Source organism: Marmota flaviventris, chromosome 12 (genome assembly GCF_047511675.1).
Source record: "Marmota flaviventris isolate mMarFla1 chromosome 12, mMarFla1.hap1, whole genome shotgun sequence".
Lineage (NCBI taxonomy): Eukaryota > Metazoa > Chordata > Mammalia > Rodentia > Sciuridae > Marmota > Marmota flaviventris.
In genome coordinates this window covers 102,134,629-102,155,241 of record NC_092509.1, presented here as the reverse complement: position 1 = coordinate 102,155,241, position 20,613 = coordinate 102,134,629, and the positions used below count along the sequence as shown (strand labels likewise).

General features: G+C 35.2%; 1 protein-coding gene and 1 pseudogene across 3 annotated transcripts in view; one reads left to right on the top strand and one right to left on the bottom strand.

Moving 5' to 3' along the window:
* Rabgap1l (RAB GTPase activating protein 1 like) overlaps positions 1–20,613 on the top strand; it is a 620,475-nt gene that overhangs the window by 142,851 nt on the left and 457,011 nt on the right. The window lies entirely within an intron of this gene.
* LOC114092311 (ankyrin repeat domain-containing protein 49 pseudogene) lies at positions 16,481–17,557 on the bottom strand (annotated as a pseudogene).

The window sequence follows — 20,613 nt, the reverse complement described above, 5'->3', positions numbered from 1 at the left end:
CTCTGCTGTTCTAATTGGTCCAGTAGTTGTTTAACCTTATCCCTTGCTAGTCCTGATTGATTGACATAGAAGTAACATTCTTCCCCAAGGAGGAGGCAGAGGCCACCTCATTCTGCAGTAGGGAGATCTAGGCCCTGAAGATTTTGCAGGATGACAGACGATAGGGAATCCAGTTGATTTTGTGAAGTCAGTACCAAATGGCAACCTGTTGGATATCTTCAATAAATTGTAATGATAATTTTTATAGCAATGAAAAGAGGTCCCTAATTCCTCTGCTCCTGAGCCAATCCCAGCAGATATCTCTAGCCCTATGAATAAGGGAATAAAGTGAAGGGCTCTGTAGTACACTGATATTAGGAAAGACAAACATTGGTTGTTTGGTAAGACATTAATTTGAGAAGTTAGGAAGACCAAGGTGTAGAGGCCAGTCCAATTTTTGGAAGGCAGGGGTAAACATGAGCCTCACACACACAAAAAAAGCCTCAGAATTTGGGGACCATCAGGGCTGTGGGGATAACACAAGTGTATGTCTTTAGTTCCATTAAAAGAACAATTGTCTTTTCTTTTAAATGTGCAAGAATGGCTGTACTTTCATTATAACTGTTTTTCCTAGGTGTTCAAGACCAAGCTGGTCAAATTGACCTTGTTCCTATCTATTGTTAAGAGTCAGCTGAGTAGGGGGTCACTCTTGGGAACTTGAGAGCAGCCTCTTAGCTCTTTTAGTGCCATCTGCTAGGGTGGGTTAAGGTCTCCTTGATGATGTGGTTTCCCTTGTAAGCATCAGTGATGTCTCCCTTCTCCAATGATGCTCCTCTTTTGCAGCATGTATACCAGTCAGCTTTTGTTCTCCAGAGTCTCATAGATCCCCCCTGATTGGGAGATCATGTAGCCCAGAGTTGAATAGCCCTTAGAGAAGTTTCCTTATTCTTTGGGTTTAAGCTGACTTAGAGGGCAACTGCCACATATTGGCTATTTTCTTTCTTGGCCCTTTTACTTCCTTCACTTTAATCTTCAAGCCTTGGTCTTAAACATTCAATAAGCCAATTTCACCAGTCTTAAAGTAAGAGTACTGGGTTTTAACCTTAGTATCTATAACTCTATAGTCATTTACTCCTTCTATTTAATTGGGGTCTGTATTAGTACTGGAAGTTAGCCTTATATCCTGTCTGTCTATAAATAATGGCCTACTGTCTCAAATTAATTTAGGTTATTATACTAAAAGTTGTACTTCTGAGAGGTGCTAACACTTAACATTTAAGTTTTAAGGAAAATACAAAGTGAAATTAACAAGAGTAAAAATATATTGAGTTTGTATAATAACTTCAAACTAAGAAACATAATTTTTAGAATTTTAAACCTCTTAGTTACATATTTCTTGTCTATTTTGAGATTACAGTAGTCTTTACAACAAAAATTTATCCTTTGAATATAAATTTAAATGAGCTTAAGTCTAGCCTACTTTGAAATTATCTTAACATGGACTGAGGTGAGAGGGAGTGTCTTAACTCAGGTGAGGTGGGGTTCTTGGCAAATCGTATGTCAAGTGTTTTATTTCTGAAGCTTATCTTTGCCTCTTTCTTAAATATAATTTCATAAAGTTTATATATTGTTTCTTGAGTTTATATTAATGTTAACTAACACAATATAACATTACATCTGAAACATGAATGAAACCAAAGCTAAGAGAGCTTTTAACCCTCCTTTTTGGGAAAGTGGCAGAATGTTTTTGTGTTTCACAATATTAACCTTTAAACAGATCAGACTCTCATAATCATTATTTTTTAATATAAATTTTTTATTTATAAATGGACACAATACCTTAATTTAATTCATTTATTTATATTCAGTGCTGAGATGAAACCCTGTGCCTCACCTGTGCTAGGCAAGTGCTCTACCACTGAGCCACAACACACGTCCCTATCTTTTAAAAATACACATAAATTTCTACCCAGTGTAAAAAGTAACATAAAATTTTACGTGCATCTTATTGATAATAGGTCCACTTACAGAACATTAAATGATATAAATAAACCCCAAATTAAATGTGGTATTTTTATAAGTCTAAAATTACCATTACAGACAACTTTAGTTTGGAGAACACCAGATTGATAAAATGCTCTTTTAAACCTCATACTTTAAAGATACCAACAAATTTCTGAGACATATGGTCTACCCATACTGAATCAGGAGGGTTCACACAATTTAAACAGATTAATTTTAAGAAAGGGAATAGAAGACACCATCAAAAACCTACCAACCAAGAAAATCCCAGGGCCAGATGGATTTTTAGCTAAGTTCTACAAGACTTTCAGAGAAAAATTAATGCTAATATTCCTTAAATTCCATGAAATAGAAAAGGAGGGAACCTTTCCAACTCCTGAAGCTAGTATTACCCTGATACCAAAACCAGACAAAGACATATCAAGGAAAGAAAACTCAACACCAGTATCCCTGATGACACAAAAATTCTCAGTAAAATTCTGGTAAACCACATACAAAAACATATTAAAAAGACAGTGTACCATGATCAAGTGTATTTCATGCCAGGGATGCAAAGTTGGTTAATATATGGAAATCAATAAACATAATACATCACATCAATAGATTTAATGAAAAGAATCATATGATTATCTCAATAGATGTGGAAAAAGCATTTGACAAAATACAGTACCTCTTTCACATTCAAAACACTAGAACAACTAGGGATAATTGGAACATACCTCAACATTATAAAAGCTATCAGTGCTAAGCCAAAGGCCAACATCATTCTAAATGGAGAAAAATTAGAAGTATTCTCTTTGAAAACTGGAACAAGACAGGAATGTCCTCTTTTACCACTTTTATTCAACACATTCCTTGAAACTCTAGCCAGAGCAATCAAACAGATGAAAGAAATTAAAGGGATATGAATAGGAAAAGAGGAACTCAAACTATCACTATTTGCCAACGACATGATTCTGTATTTTGAAGATCAAAAAAATTCCACCAGAAAACTTATAGAACTAATAAATGAATTCAGCAAAGTATCAGGATATAATGTCACTACCCATAAATTAAATGTATTTCTATATATCAGTAAGGAATTCACTGCAAGAGAAATTAGGAAAACCACCCCATTCACAAGAGCCTCAAGAAAACAACAATTACAACAACAACAACAACAATAACAATAATGACAACAACAGACACTTGGGAATCAATCTAACAAAAGAGATGAAAGACCTCTACAATGAAAACTACATAACACTAAAGAAAGAAATTGAAGAAGACCTTAGATGGAAAGCTCTGACATGCTCTTGGATAGGCAGAATTAATATAGTCAAATGGCCATACTGCTGAAATTGTTATACAGATTTAATGCAATTTCTATTAAAATCCCAATGATGTCAATAAATGGGCTAAGGAACTGAACAGACACTTCTCAGATGAAGATATACAATTGATCAACAAATATATGAAAAAATGTTCAACATTTCTAGTAATTAGAGAAATGCAAATCAAAACTAAGATTTCATCTCAGTCCAGTCAGAATGGTTGCTATCAAGAATCAAGCACTAGTAAGTATTGATGAGGATGTGGGGGAAAAAGGCACACTCTTACATTGCTGGTGGGACTGCAAATTGGTGCAACTACTGTGGAAAGCAGTATGGAGATACCTCAAAAACCTTGGAATAGAGTCATCATTTGACCTAGCTATCCCACTCCTTGGTTTGTACCCAGAGGAATTAAAATCAGCATACTACAGTGACATAATCACCTCAATGTTTGTAGTAGCTTAGTACACAAGAGCTAAAGTGTGGAACCAACCTTGATGCCCTTGAACTGATGAACGGATATTGAAAATATGGTACATATACATAATAGAATATTACTCTCTAAACAAGAATGAAATTATGGCATTTGCAGGTAAACAGATGGAACTGAGAATATCATTCTTGTGAAATAAGTCAATCCCAAAAAACCAAAAGCCAAGTGTTTTCTCAGATAAGTGGATGATGATGATTCATAGTAAGGCGGGGATTGGGGGTGGGTAGGGAAGAATGAAGGAACTTTTGTTTGTGTAGAGGAGAGTGAGGGGGCCTGTGGGTTGGGAAGGATAGTAGAATGAGTAAGACATTATTACCCTATATACATGTATGATTACACTACTGGAGTGACTCTGCACCAGGTACAGCCAGAGGAATAAGAAGTTGTGTTCCTTTCATTCATGTATAATATGTCAAAATGCATTCTGGTGTCATGTATAACTAATTAGAACAAATTTTAAAAATTGAAAAAAAGAAGACTTGTATACCTGGTAGATATGAATACATTTATTCCACCAAGAAGTCATTAATAGCACCACAATTATACTGATGTTTTATATTAACCAAGTTGAGCTTTTAAAGAAAGTTCTAGACTATAATAAAACTCTAAAATAACAGTTGTTTAGCCAGAGTTGTATAAACCCTAATTCCTGTAAAACCAGTTGCTCTAACATAGATTAAACTTTGCTTTATACCAGTACATTAATATTTGACCTTAGGAAAAAGCCTTGAATCACTTTCATTGATTATGTAATTATATATATGACCAATTTAGTTTCATACTTTTTGAAATTTACCCTTCACAAACATTCTGCAGCTTACAGAAACATTCTCTTTTACCATACAAAAGACTTTCTTATTCAGAAACATTTCCTTTTCCCTCTACTTTCTGTTTTAAAGAAATACATTTCCATACCTAGAATCTCCTTATTTCTCTTTCCTAGCTGTTGACCCCTTTTTAAAAAATTATATTCTGGAAGAATCCTATGAAACTTCTGAATTCTGATAAGTTATTCCATTTTAATAAAATGAAATATTTTATTGCTATTTGTAGTACTCTAATTGAAATACAGCTGAAGCTTTTGTACCCTTAGAATTGTACCTGTTAGAATTTTAAGTCTTAGTAATTTTCTTTTCAGTGAATACTCAGATAAAGCAATCTTAAACTTTTTTCCATTTACCAATTTATGAAAACACATGTTTAAATATATTATCCTATGGAATTCAAGAAGTAATGAATACTTTTGGTTTTGTATTTTAGCAGTGAACACTTTAACTTTTTAAATTAATCAGATGTCACATTTAAGATTAAATTTACTGATTTATCAGACAAATGTAGTGAACAGGATTAACCATTTTTTCCTCATTGAAGAAAAATTGTAGAAACAATGGATATTACATTCTAGATATTTTGTGGAAATTAATATTCCATTATTTGTCTGACCACCTAGAAAAACTTGTGAGTTAGTAATGTTAAAGACATCTTTATTTTTATCTGTTTACCTAATTTAAATCGAACTTTTTTTTTTTTTTTGGTACTGGTATTGAACTCAGGGGCATTCAACCACTGAGCCACACCACATCCCCTGCCCTATTTTGTATTTTATTTAGAGACAGAATCTCACTGAGTTGCTTAGCACCTCACCATTGCTGAGGCTGGTTTTGAACTTGGGATCCTCCTGTTTCAGCCTCCCAAGCCGCTGGGATTACAGGTGTGTGCTCTTGTGCCCAGCTTGAACTTTTTAAATCATGTGAACTAAAAGTATTTGGATCCATTTTTCTTTTAAATTTTTACTTGTGAATGCTTATTTATCTATATGCTAATTTGATACCAGGTACATGGACACAAGCACATGTGAACATACAACCCAATACACAAGTGCACAATCATACACAAACAAGAAACAAAGATCTTTTTGTAGGTAGATCTCTACTGTAGTGCTTCATGTGTTTATTAAAGCCTTTATTTGTTTGAGAGCTAGCCCTTGAAAAATTTGGCCTCTGAATAAAAATGATGTAAAATCCTCTATAATAGATAAAATAAGACTTATCAGAAAAATATACTAATTTAGGTGTGCAGAATCAAATGTGAATTCACCATAATACTGTGAGCTCAAAAATATAGAATTAAAACCAAAAACAAACCAACCCACAAGAGTCCTAGAAAACAAGCAACTCGGCCATAAATTAATAAAAGAGTATATGCAGAACATCTTTATTAGATGAGAGACTACTTTTGACTCAGATTAGAGTAAGTTCAGATATTGAAAGAATGAGAGAGAGCTGAAATATTTAGGTAAAAATTCTCAAGGTAAAGAAGTCATGTGGTCTGGATTTAAAGAGGCACATTTTTCCCCCTACCTTTGGTCCCAAATCCTATAAGCTGGGCAGGCTTCTTCAATTTACATTTGAATGTAAGCCTGGGTGAGATCTGGAGGAAGGCAAGGGAGTCTATTGTTTGAGTTACACCTCATGCCCAGGGCATTTTAACCATTTTTCTTTTGTGAGATCAGTCTCTTAAAGTATGGTCCTATAATTTATGTTTCCTCTCAAGACCAATTTTATTCCCCAGTTGGTAATCAGGGCAGGTTTGATTCAGAAAAGTATTAGACATCTCCTTTATCTCAGCTGTGATTAGAACATCCCTTAGTATTACTTTTGAGGATGAGGCTTCTAACTGAACAAAAATAAATAAAAAGAGAAAAGAAATATGGGTGCCTGTACCAAGAAAATTGTTTCTTTGGCTAGGGAGCAGCTCCCCAATCCTGGAGCCTCTAGGGGTCAGCAGTTTTTGCCTTTCCTTCCATGACCTCTGCCTAAGGGCTCACTCAGAATGAAGGATCCTTACTAACTTTTTGATAATTATTTTAATTTAAGGGGGGACATTTGCCAACTAGTTGTGCCTTTAAAATTTATTACATGTTCCCTTTGTCCTTTTTGGGTCCTCAAACTCACAGGACCACGATTCTATATTATGCTTCCTCAATTTGAAGTGGGAAGTATTGCGATGGGCAAAGGTGCGACTTATGTAGTCAAGTGGGAGAAATAAAGAATGTCCATGCACTTTTCTGCCCCTTTCAATGCTTTATTCAGTCAAATCACTCAATACAATTTCACTCTATAGGTTCTTAAGAAAATGACAATCCTTAATGCTGGACACTGCAATAGACATAATCAGTTCAAAGCAAACAATTCTAAATTAATCTTAAGCACTGTAAACACACTTAATCCTGACAGACTCATTACAGACATTCCCTTTGCATGCTAAGCTCAAGTGCCAGATCTAAAGTCTCAAGCCTTAAGCCTTAAGTCCAACAGAATGCACACTTCCTCAGACTGCAGTGATCAGCTCAGGAACTGATGGAGGCTTCTCCTGGTGTAGAGCTCACAGCTGGCTGAGGAGAGGGTCATAAGGAGAAATTGCGTTCTCACCAGGGTCAAGTTGTGGCTGTGGAGTTTGAGAGTGGTGAGGTTGATTCAGAGGATCAGGCAGATGATGAGAAGAATTGGGATGTCAGTCCAGGTCTTCATCAGGCTCTCCAGCATGTGAGCATTAGTGTCGGCTTGCTGAATGTCAGTTCATTTGCTCCATCAGTTGTGCTCAATTTTGGGGCTTCTGACCGCCCTTTCAGTCCCTATCAGCTTTATTCAAAAAGAGTAAAGCAAGGTCTTTCCCTTAGATAACATGCATTTTGCCTTGAATGTGTATCTGTGTATCTACTTTCCTAAATAAATCTGTATGTATTTCTAACTGGTAAATTCTGAAATTCTTTTCTATCATGAATACCAAGGACCCCACTGTCCTGAGTCAAGGTCCCCTTCTCTTGGAACTCCTCTGGTGACAATACAAAAATGCCATTCTCTTTAGAAATGAAAGATATATGGAACTAGAGTTGTAAGAGCAAAACTTATTACAATGATAAGTGTTATTTGTTAAAAACAGTATACAATTTAGTATCAGTATTTCTCTCTTTGCTCTGATTTAGTGAAAAAAGTCTTCTACTTTTATCCTGCTAACTTTGAGGAAGGATAACTACAATGGATTATGGATCTGTTTTGTGGCACATTATATATGAGATATTTAATGGGCCTACATAGTTTCATATTTTATTCATATTAAACCTGAAAAATAACTGTCTTCATTCTTGCACTACATATGAGGAAACAGACTGAAAAAATTTAAGTAAATCATTTAAAGTCAGAGAGGTAATTTCTTAATTAAGTATAATTTTTCAAAACCTTTTGTCAGTCAGACCCTAAAGCCTGTGAGGCTTCATTACACAGAATATGCAGATTTTTACCTTTAAACAACTGAATTGTTATAATCTTACTCATGATTGCTTAAATGATAGTATTTTTAAGATTCCCTTTATAGACAAAATGTCTATATATTACATATTTCTAGATAATATTCATATTCTACATATTTTGGACTTAAAGTTGCAGACTTTGGATAGAAAAATATAATATATTATGAAAATATAACACAAAATACTGTTTCCAAGCTACATTTAGGGATCTTTCATTATATTTGGAAACATTTTTAGAGAGCAGTTTCAAGCACACAAATAAACTCATGTATTAACAAAGACTTACATAGGTTATTTATATTATGTCAGTCAGAAGCTGCACATACTTCTTGAAAGGACAAGTTGTAGAAAAATCTGAAAGCCAAAATACTGTCTTCAAAAGAAATGTTCTAGACAACAAGCATTCCTGAAGTTAATTTCTCATGCATTTTGCATGCATAATAAATTACTCATTGTTATTCAAGTCTTAGATATTTTATGATTCAGAGATGATCACTTTAGAGGTAAGAAGATTTGAAAGTTGTGTAGATGTGCTTTTTTTTTTTAATTTATTTTTTAGTTTTTTCGGTGGACACAACGTCTTTATTTTATTTTTATATGGTGCTGAGGATCGAACTCAGCGCTCTGCGCATTCCAGGCGAGCGTGCTACCGCTTAAGCTACATCCCCAGCCCCAGATGTGCTTTTTAAAGGAACATCCATTTACTTTTGAAAAATAGCCTTACTAGAAAATGGATATGTTTAGAAGTAATGGCAAGCCAAATGACCTCACAGCTTTGGCTTATTAATCAGGAATATCCAGAAATATTAACTGCTGGGATCTTAAAATGGTATAGAATAAGCATTAGAAAAATTCATTTTTTAAAAAAAAATATTTTATATTTTACTTATAATTGGATCCAATTCCTTTATTTTATTTATTTATTTTTATGTGGTGCTGAGGATCAAACCCAGGACCTTGCACATTCTAGGCAAGTGCTCTACTGCTGAGCCACAACCCCAGCCCCTCATCATGTTTTTAATCTCAGAGGAGAGCTAAATTTGGTTAGTTTCATTTTTTATATAGCTGTTTGACAGAGCTGTCTTGACGTACCTGTTTCAAAAGGGCTACCTCAAAATGTCAGAAATGAGGGGCAGAAGAGATAGATTTGAGAATAGTCTAGAGGCAAAATTAATGAGACTTACAAATGAACTGGATGTCATCTGTGGCAGAAAAGAAGGGAGGAGAATAATTAAAGGTTTTATTCTGGTTTCTAGTTTAGGTGATTAGATGATCTTGAAGAGTGAGCACTGTTACTGGCGGTGGTTCTGGGGAATCTAGGAAATCATTTTGTGCCTGTCTGCTCTTGTGTTGTCACAAGAGAAAATTTCAAGCAACATATGAACCACAGTGGACTTACAGCAAAGGATCAGAGGAGAAAGGGAAGGCACCCTCAAGGGAGAGAGTGGGTTGTTTCAAAGAGGAAAGAAACATGGCACCCCTTTATTCTCCAGTATGATTGGGGATCTTAGGGAAGTATCTAGAGAGTCTTGCTTAGGTACTGCCTCTCGACTTCTAACTGATAATAGGGTTGTGTCAGATTTTTAGCCATAGGTACCCAGTGAGCCCACTTTGGGGTGATTTAAATATTATCATGAGATTAAAATTATATAACAAAGATCTAAAGGCAACTCTCAGTCTTCTTGGCTCACAGTGACTCTTTCTAATTGAAGTTTTTTTTTTAAACAGATTTTGTGGTCAGTGGATTTGCTTTTAATTATTCAGTTTTCCTGGCCTCAGAATCTCTGGTCTGTGTGAAGGTCACTAAAGTCTTCCTTCAGCAAAATTTATATTCTTATTAGCAGGGAGGAGTCTTCACTTTTTTATCCCCGAGGGAATACCGTAAGAATAACAGGTTGTTTGTCAGGGAATGTAGCATGTTTCTACCATTCATGTCTGTCTGCTACCTATTAGATTTGAAGGTGAGGATAAAATTTATTCAGTTTTTACAGATTGGTTTTGAGTTCAATGTGGAACATTAAAGTGGAACTATTTTTCTTTCGTTAGAAATAGTCTTAAACTGTGAGAATGTTTTATAGTTAGAGATGCAGGTTTGAGAGACATCAGCATAAAGCAATGAGAAGGGCTATGAGAAGGGCTGAAATTATTTTAGGGGAAAATGTTTGAGAGGTAAGTTAAAAGCAGAGATTAGAAAATCACTAATGTTTAAGCAGTAGATCTAGGAAGGGAAAGCACAGCTAAAGAATCTGCAGAAAAGTGACCAGAATTGTCTAAGGAGAGCAAAGACAGAATAGTATAGGCTAAGGAGTGGAGATTGTCCAAGGGGAGCTGTTTGTGGTGCTGTCAGTGGAATAGGGAGGTCCAGTAAGGTAATAACCAAAACCTGTGCACTGAATTTGTTTAATCTGAGAGTCACAAATCTCTCTGAGGGTGATTTTAATAACGTTGGGACAGAAGTCTTTTTATAGTTTTGAAGACTGAGTAGACGTAGGGAAGGGGGCAACAGTGTTTGAATTTTTCTTTCGGGCAATTTGAGGAGGAGAGAAGAGATTGAACTAAAAACTAGATTATTCTGACGAAGAGAGGGCATTTTTAGGGTGTAAGATTTGAGCTTCTTTGTAGTTTGAAAGGGAGAACTATAAATAGAGAGGAGTTCACCCACCCAACACAATCATACAGTTTCCTGACATGTTTCTCTGACTTTACAAATGCTATTTATTCTGCTTAGAAGGCTTTTTCCTCTTAAGTCCACCTGAGTAAGTCTTTTCAACAAAGGCATGTTAACTGTCAAAAGAAAATAGTAATTTTAGCTTAGTGCCAGTTTCTATTCTTAGAAATGTTTCAAAATATTTTCTATGACTTTTTTTTTTTTTAGTAGGTTACTCAGGCAAATTACATTTAAAATATATTTAATGCAGACTGCCAGAGTGAGGAGCTTGGCAAATTCACTTATCACAAATTAGTGATGAAAGTGGATAAGATTGTCAAAAACAGCCACTTAAGGATTTTGGAAAGTTACCAAAATCAGACAATAGAGTAAGAGGCAATTTGTTGAAGAAAAACTACTGAACCTTATAGAGGTTCATCACAGTGGAGTCTGATGTTGTAGCCTGTGAGGCTGCTTCCATTCTGCAGTGCCCACCTATGACTTGTTGTCATGGTGGCTCTATTTATGTATGTATGTATGTATGTATGTATGTATGTATGTATGGTGCTGGGGATTGAACCCAGGGCCTTAATGTATGCCAGGCAAGCACTCTGCCAACTGAGCAATAGGGTGGGGCAAACTGTGAAAACCAGTAGCTTTGCTTTTGCTACTGGTTGGGGCTCACTTGATTTGGAGCAGAGTGATTTCTGGAGCATTATTAGAAACAGTGATTTTTGTAGCAAGGGAATGAGAGAGCCAGGGTTGTGGGTTACAGGGGATTATAATTCTTGTTGGGAAAGCCATAGGTTGGCCCGGATTTTAAAAGGAGATCTGAAGAATGAGTGGATCTTCATAAACTCTTCCACATATCTGGTGTTTTGGAAAGCTGTCTGAAAGTGCAAGACTGCACACACTAAGGAGAGAGCAGAGAGGGCCCCAATTATTCATATCTTCATGATGGACATGATGCCTTGCACATAAACAGTGGAGATACATTTCCAGAATTCTACCTCCTAAATGGTTTTGCTGCTTTTTTATTGAATAAAGAAAAACTTGACTCCAGGTTTAGTTAATGATTGAAGCCTGATTATCCCTTAATCAGGTTTTCAATCTTTCATTGTCATCAAGTGGTAGCTCTTGGGCTCCAAATGTAGAAATCTAGAATCCAACCTCAGCCTGGCCCTGTCATTTCTGTTGTCAGTTATTCTAATACCTCCAAACTGGTTTCCTGCCTTTCGCCCTTGCCTCTTTACCACACCAATCATCCATCCTTTTGAAATTTGTCAGATGATATTACTTCTCATGTCATTTAGCCAAAGTTATTTTTTTAACCTTGATTCACAAAGATATACACACTCTTGCCTTTAATTTTAATTTTTACCTTTCTCACCTCATTTCCTCCTGCTCATTCTTCTGCTGTTCTGTAGACCCACCAGGTGCACTCTTGTGTCTGGGTTGTTGCACATACTGTTCCTGTTGCCTTGCTCTCTTGTCTTTGCAGGTAGCTGCATGATTTCCCCTTCCCCGTCTTTTCTTGACTGCTAACTTCTCAGTGATTTCTTGCCTTTTAGTAATTACTAGGAATAATACTAAATGAATGAGCAAATAATGATTAATGAATAATAAGCAACGAATAGTTTTCATAATGCTTCAGTATTATTCAATACTGCAGAAGATTTAAAAGACAGATAATATTTCTAGAGTTTATTTGAAAATATGAATAACATACATAAAAATTTTCATTTCTCATTCTTATACAGTCCAAATATGAGCCACTCATCAAATTTCTGTTTTTCACTAATTTTTTTTCATTTCTGATCTTGACATTTTCTCACTATTTGAGATGTCACTTTGTCTTTTGAAAGATCTATTAGCCATCGCCTGTGTAAAAAAAGCTACAAAAATCACAGAGTAGGAAGTAATAGTTTCTTTTCTTTTATGGATAGGCGTTCATACATTTTCAATACACTTTATTATTAGTTCTGTAATTGACATTTCTGTCAACGCAAACATCAAAAGTTAGAACTGGAGGTGGCATAGAATGTTTTCCTGCTGGGGGGAATTGGAGTATTCTTTTATTTAATTATTTTCTTCAATTTGCCTGTCAAAGCAAGTGGAAGTTCAAGTCATTCTAAATTGTCTTACCTTAGCCTATAATTTAGCTAAAAAGGGAACACAGATTTGAAATGATGAAAATTGTTCTTAATTTTCTGGAAAAGATCTAAAGTAAAATGAATTAAGGTATCTTTGCATATTTTTCAAATACTGTTCAAAAAATAAAGTGGGTTAAAGGGTATTAATTTGTATGGTAGGAATCTTAGCAGAAAGTTAAGTCCATTAGTGCAACATTATAGGGGTTATTTTAAAATTAGCCTGTCACTGTTAGACAGTCCCACATGTTCTAAATTACTGTCCTGTTGAAACTCGAGTACACTTGGTATTTTTTCATGTGAATTTTAAGCTGTTATTTTGTTTGTTGACCTCATACTTGCATCTAGTTACTCATAACAAGGATAGGAAGCTATAGGAAGCTCTTTGAGAGCAACAAATGGGAAAGACAGTATGCTTTCCTTTAAGACACAAGCCCACATAATTGTAAACGTCCAGGTTCATAGTACCATTATGTGAGCTTAACACTTGACTATACCTTTTAGGTGTATCATAATCTACATTTTTCTTGTTGTTGTTTTGTATTTGGACTGGTAAAAGGAATTCTTAACCAAACTTCTCCTTGGGCTCAAGTGATTCAGTTGACTAGTACCACTTTTCATGGCCAGAGAGCAAATAGTCTAAAACTCACAGGTTTATTTTCTTGTAATTTTTAAATCCAAAATCCCTTTAAAGAGAAGGTAGTCACGAGTGGCTTTGGAACAGAAACAGGTTTGTAAATTACAATTATTCAAATAAAAAACAAGATAAAAGATGTATAAAAGAAATGAATTTTTTTTTGTTTTTTAGAAAAGGTAAACTATACCTTTTAGGTGTATCATAATCTACATTTTTCTTATTGTTGTTTTGTATTTGGACTGGTAAAAGGAATTCTTAACCAAACTTCTCCTTGGGCTCAAGTGATTCAGTTGACTAGTACCACTTTTCATGGCCAGAGAGCAAATAGTCTAAAACTCACAGGTTTATTTTCTTGTAATTTTTAAATCCAAAATCCCTTTAAAGAGAAGGTAGTCACGAGTGGCTTTGGAACAGAAACAAGTTTGTAAATTACAATTATTCAAATAAAAAACAAGATAAAAGATGTAAAAAAGAAATGAATCTTTTTTTTTTTTTTTTTTTTGAAAAGGTAATCATCTAGCACTTAGGTGTGCAGGCACTTGCTAAAGAAGTGCTTCTCACACTGTAAATGTGCACATGCATGACCATGAGATTTTATGAAGAACCAATAAAAAAAAAATGAAGCCCTAATTTTTAGATCTGACCAGGGTTCTGGTCTCTTTAAAGGTGTGGAGTCCTTTTCATATCCATTGTGATTTTGGCAGAATTAATTTCCTTACAGTTTAGGGCTTATGGTGGCTTGCTTCTTCAAGGCTAGCAGGAGATCTCAGGGGAAAATAGAAAAGACAGCATTTTGACATTTGTGAAAACAAGAATGTATTTTAATCAGTTCCCACAGCAATATTTTTGTGCCTGGTGAGTTTTTATGATGCATGTCTTTTTAGTTGTGAAAAATGCACTGGAATCTAGTGTTTTATTTGTTGTAAGGTTTTGGTGGGTTGAGATCAGATTCAGATGCAAGCAGAATCTGAAGAATGGCTGTGAGGCAGTGTGATGCTGCAGAGGAGCCTGACAGCAGGTGGCAGAGGGCCCCTTGGAGACACTGAACAGTGTGGGATCCATTGTGTGGATCCTTGAAGGTTGATCAAGGGGTTGGAGCTGGGCGTGGTGAGCAAAGGCTGGAGTTAGAAGACTGAACTGGGAGTAAGTAAGTGCAGTTAAGAACTGAAGAAGCTGTGAGGGATAAGTCCATTTTGAGGAGACAGAGCCTGGATTAGGGCATTGCCTTTGGAAATAGAAAATGGCTGATTTAGGGGAATAACTGATAGGAAAAGGTGACCAAGTCACACCTGTCTTTAATTGCCACATTCAAAGGCTCAGTGTTGGGTTAGCTTGCCCTAGATGAGGGCATTTTTGTGTATGAATTAATTTAATTCATTCAGCAAACATTGGTGTACCTACTGTATTTTGATCCTGACTATGTTGGATTTTGAAAGATGACAAAATATTCCTTCCAGGGTGTTTACATTTAGGAAGGAATAAACATTTTAAACCACTTTAGAAGTTAAGGAACACTAGGAAACGTCACAGTGTCCATCGCATTTGACCCAAATCTCAAGTGTCCAATATGTGATTTAGATTCCAAATGCTGTGAGATCAATGAGGAGTACCACTTGGGCTCTTGACTGCTTTGCCTACAGTTAATCACAGGTGTTTCAAAAAACAACTGGTTTAACCACTGGATGTCTGAGAGTGAACCCAGGTGTTTAATATTAATTCCCTCCCCTGAACTGTCTTTTAAAAAGTTAAAAATACAAAATAGCAAGGTTAAACTCAAAGAGTGAAAATCTACGGCATTCAAAGAAAGTACATTAAATTTCTGTGTTGTATGTCTTTTATCAGTAAAAATTCTTAACATCATTTTAAGGACTAATTGACCTTTCAGTTTGACAAAGCATGTTTTATTTTTAAATTTTTGTTTTGGTCCAAACTTGTGCTTTATTTTTTTTTGAAAAAAAAATATATTTTGGTCACTATTTACACAGTTTTTTTTTTTTAAATCCTGAGCCACTTGGTGGTTCTAATCACCATCACTCTTCTCTTAGAATTCCTTACCCATCTTTTTGCCCTTAGAGTGATTTGAATACACTGAGGACTTTGGAAAATCAAGATTTCTGGTGAACTTGAGAGACTATGAGCAGAGGCCATGCCAGCAGGGTCAGACAGGTAAACCCAGTAGGAGAGCAGAAGTGTTACCCTCTCTCAGTCCAGTGCTTAGCTGTCTGCTCCACTCAGAGGTCATCTTGAGTCACCACAAGCTCAAGGATCATGCAAGTTAAGCAGAGGGAGATAGGACTGTCCACAGGATTGTGTGAATCATGGTAAGGGTGACAGAATATAGCATTCATGGACTAACCACCTAGCCAATTGCTTTTCAAAATGGTTTATGTTATAAAAAACAAAGATATAGGTTATTTTATTTTTTTAACTTACAAATATTGAAGTCACAAAAATATTAGCTTTTCTAGTTTAAAGTAAAAGCAACTACGTATGGTAATGTAGAGAAGACAGCCAAGTTGTACCAGTATATTTAAAACTTTTAAATTAAATTTAGAGTTACCTCATTTCATAGAAATATATGTCAATATACCACTCAACAGAGATCTGTGATACAGAATATTTAAACATATGCTCTCTTGGATCAACAGCAAAAATATCTTTACTTTCTGTTCTACCCGTGTCAAAATTTTAAGTAAAGATAAGGTAAAATTTTCATAAAAATCATAAACTCCATGAAACCAATTAAAGATATATTCAAACAACTCTCAAATACATTTTGACTTCAAGATCAGGCAGTTGACATGGAAGAACATTATAATGAGTACCACTGAATTAGTAGTAAAACTTTTTTTTTAATATGTTGATGGATCTCTATTTTATTTTAGTAAAACTTTTGATGTCAACTTTGTATTGTGGGAATATTTTACATCTTACATAAAGGAAGCACTGGTATTTAGAAACTTAAAAAAAAAAATTGTTAGAACCATTAAGACTGAGGTGAAAGAATTTGTACAGCCTTCCACAATTTGAAAGAGATAGTGATGGATACTGGTCTCCTGGTGGTATTATTCTTCAGACCTGGTTTGATGCAATGGTTCATAAAGAGTTGTTGCAGGATATCTTGGCTGTCTTTGTTCCTAGCAGCAAGGTGAAGGGGATCAAGAGGACTCTATTAAGCACTGATTTCTACATCATACTGAAGTAGGAAAGAAGCCACTCAGGTGTTGTTCCACTTATAGGCACTGTCACAGGCTGTCCAGCTTTCTACAGTTACTGCATGAACATTGCCCCGTGTGCCACCAGCTCTTTGACGGTACCTAAGTATCCAGTGTAAGCTGCTCGATGAAGAGGGGTGCTCAGCTTCATTCTGAGTGTTCACATGAATGGCCTTCTCAGAAAGTAGTCTCCACTTTGTAGTAAGCTGATTTGTTTCTGCAGCCCAAACGAGCAGTTTGCTTAGATCTTTTCTTTTTTTCCTTGAAATTGATACCATCTTTATTTTTCCCCCTTTCTTCTCATCTTTGTGAGAATTGCTTACCAGAGACTTTGAGTACCAGTGGTAATAATGTGTCCATGTGTTTCAACCAATTCAAACTGGTTAAAGTGTTTAGAAAAGTCCAAGGAATTCTCTGGTTTGGAATTCTCTGATCATTTATTTCCTTTATTTTCATTTTTACTACTATTCTAAATAAAAAGCATTTCAAATGCTAGAGTATTTCTAGAGATGAATTTTGTATGCTTTATTTTTTCATCAAGATCATACAGAGAAAGATTGTCACTCAAATCTTGCTTCTGAGGTTGTCCTCTTGGTTCCTCAGGACTTGACAAAGAATATTGCTGGGTTTCTGTTCTAGAGACTAAAAGGCTCAGGGTTTACTCCAGTTGAACTGGGCTGACTGGGCTGTGCAAAATAACCACACAAGAGACACAAATACCTTTTTCTTTGGGGTCGCTGTGATGGCTCCTCTGACCTTAAAGGTCTGCAGGAAGAGAGACAGCAATAGCATGCGCTGACCCCTTTTATTGAGGAGAAGCTATTCAAATGAGGCAAAGGGTCAGGTTTCAGGGGGCTGAGTCTATCTTCATGATGTCCACTGTCAGCAGGTTGACTGACACCAGGGTAAGCCACACCCAAGGGCACAGTAAGAGAAGGGGACACACACAAAACACTTCCATGGAAGATTCTATCCTAAACAGGGCAAGGGGTAATATTATAAAGGAACAGGTGAGCATAGGTTTACCCATGGGCTGTAGCAAGACACCCCCATGCACGAGACACCGACTCTCTCGAACCCAAGAAGGGTAGGAAAAGCTCTGCCACATTTCTGTGACTGAGCGCCTCAGCACCTAGCCGAGGAGTGTGACTCAGTCACATGCAAGGTTGGTCTCCCATAGAATATATTTTAATCAATTCCTGTAGCAGTATTTTTGTCCCTGGAGAGTTATTATCCTATGTTTTTAGGGAGTGGAAAATTCACTGGAATCTAATATTTTATTTCTTTTAAGTGATAAGAATCTTGAATTTGATGAAATCAAAACTGATTCTAATATGTTTACTGTGTACAAATGATTTATATTCAAATTGTAAAATACATAGTCCCATATTTTCCAGTGCTATAAGCATACTCTCTGTTTTAATGAAATTAATTGCTCCTTTGGAAAATGTATGGGTACTTGAAAAGATGTTTTTCATCTTTAATATTTTTGAAGCAAATAAAAATGAGTAATTACTGTGAAAGGGCTTTGAGATTGGCAAACTATGGCTTCTGAGCTAAGAATGGTTTGTGCATTTTGAAGGTTGAAATAACAACAACAACCACAGAATGCCCTCAAGAAAATAGAGAGAGAGGGAAGGAGGGAGAAAGGGAGGGAGGAAGGAAGGAAGGAACAAATGAAAAAGGCAGGCAGGGAGGCAGCCGGCCATATCCCAGCAACTCAGGAGGCTGGGGCAGAAGGATCACAAGTTTGAGTCCAGCTTGGGTAACTTAGGGAGACCCTGTTGCAAAATTTGAAAAATAAGAAGGGCTGGGACTTTAGTTCAATGGTAGAGTACCCCTGAGTTCAGTCCCCAGTACTAAAATACAAAAACAAAAAAGAATAAAAAAATTGATAGAACCCCAAAACATTTACTGTTTGTCTCTTTACAGAAAAAGTTGACTGAGCCCAGTAGTTGCAGCACATTTGCAGCACAGCTTTAGTTATGTTTTATATAATTCTGAACAGTTTGTAAGGTGTACTGTTATCACTATGCTTTCTTTTGTATACATAATATGGAACCACTTTATAGTTGATGTTATTTCTGATTATATTTTGTTACATAATCTTTGCATTAGTGCTCCAAAATGAAATGTTCTTATAAAACTTTTTACTGTGGATAGCATGTTAAAGTTTTAGTGTATTTCTTGTATAAAGTATTGAAAAAATAAAAGATTTTTTTCATTTTGAACCAATTTTAAGTGCAACACTCAAATTTTCATTAATTAACTTTGTTCTCAATAAAAATGTATTTGGAAGGAAATATGAGAAATAGCAAGAGAAAAAGTGTGCTGAGGTTGATGTTGCATCATGTAGGTGTGGTTGCTAGTGCTTATTTTTCCTGTTTATTTAAGGGGAACTAAGTAATTTCTTAATATTCATGACTACAGAAGTACTGTAAGCAGTTTGGTAAGTTTCAAATGTATAGTTCAACCTTTCATAGATGGGTAATTTGATTAAAAAGACAGTTTAAGACCACAAATTTTTTTTATATTGTTTGTAAGCTGTTTCACAGAGGATTGGTAATCAGTGTTATTAATAAATACTGTATAGAATCTTTGATAAATAAATCAGTTACGAAGGCAGTTTTATCCAAATATTTAAAAAATGCAGACACATTTTATGAAGTCTAAGTTTTAAGTTTATAGCAAGTTTAAGATTGTGAATGAATGGGTGAGTTGTGACCTTTTGTACCTGTAGCCTTTTAAAAAAGAAATAAGGAATTTTTAAATGCCCTATCTATTTATTGAACTTTTGAAGGTTTGGTTTTTCTTCTTGGTGTTCTTTTTTCTTTCTTTCTTTTTGGTGTTTTTATGTTCATACTGGTGAACATTCAGTTCATTTAGTACTTTGTAGATATATTATTTACATTTTCTGAAATGATGACAAGACACTATTAATGTAAAGAGACATTGTCAAGAATTAAGTGAATGTGTTTCTCTTTCTATATTTCTTTCTAATTTGCTCAGAATATTTCATTTCAGAAGTTAGTTAGGAAATTAACTTCATATTAACCAGTATCCAGTAGAAAGATATCCCTGCTTCTTTCTTAATTAGTGCTATTTTTATGTCAGATAATTTGCATGCAGCTGTCCACCATTTTCTAACTTAAATCTGATAAATGCCTCCCTTCTCAACCCCTAAGTTCTTCTTTATGCCAATTAATGTAGCTTCTCTGCTTTAATATGCTTCTTTTCTTTGTTTTAATATCTGAATCTGTTTCTTAAAAGAGATTAAAATTAACTTATAATTTATTTTAGAGACATTGTCACACTGCTGGCTTTGTGATTTCCTTATCAACACTTTGTGTAAACATTATAGAACAGGATGGAGGGATAAGAGAAAATATGAGAAATAGGAGGCAGGCTAAATTTAACATTTGGATATAGCGAGTGTTATAGTTATTTGATATCGTATAAGGACTTGGGCTAAATCAAATTTGGATGGAGAAAATCTGATCACATGTTTCTGTTGACAATATTCAGAGGTAACATTATGTCAAAGATTTTTACTGGAAACCTCTGAAATTTGAACTTAACTGAGATTTTTTTTTATAATTTTTTTTTAATATTTATTTTTTTTAGTTCTCGGCGGACACAACATCTTTGTTTGTTTGTGGTGCTGAGGATCGAACCTGGGCCGCACGCATGCCAGGCGAGCGCGCTACCACTTGAGCCACAGCCCCAGCCCCTGAGATTTTTAATTAAAGTAAAATCTCTTTCTTCTAGTTAATTAATAGAATAAATGGGAATTAGGGGGAAATCTTTTATTTCTAAAGTTTAAGTTAAAATAAAATTTTATTCTTGTA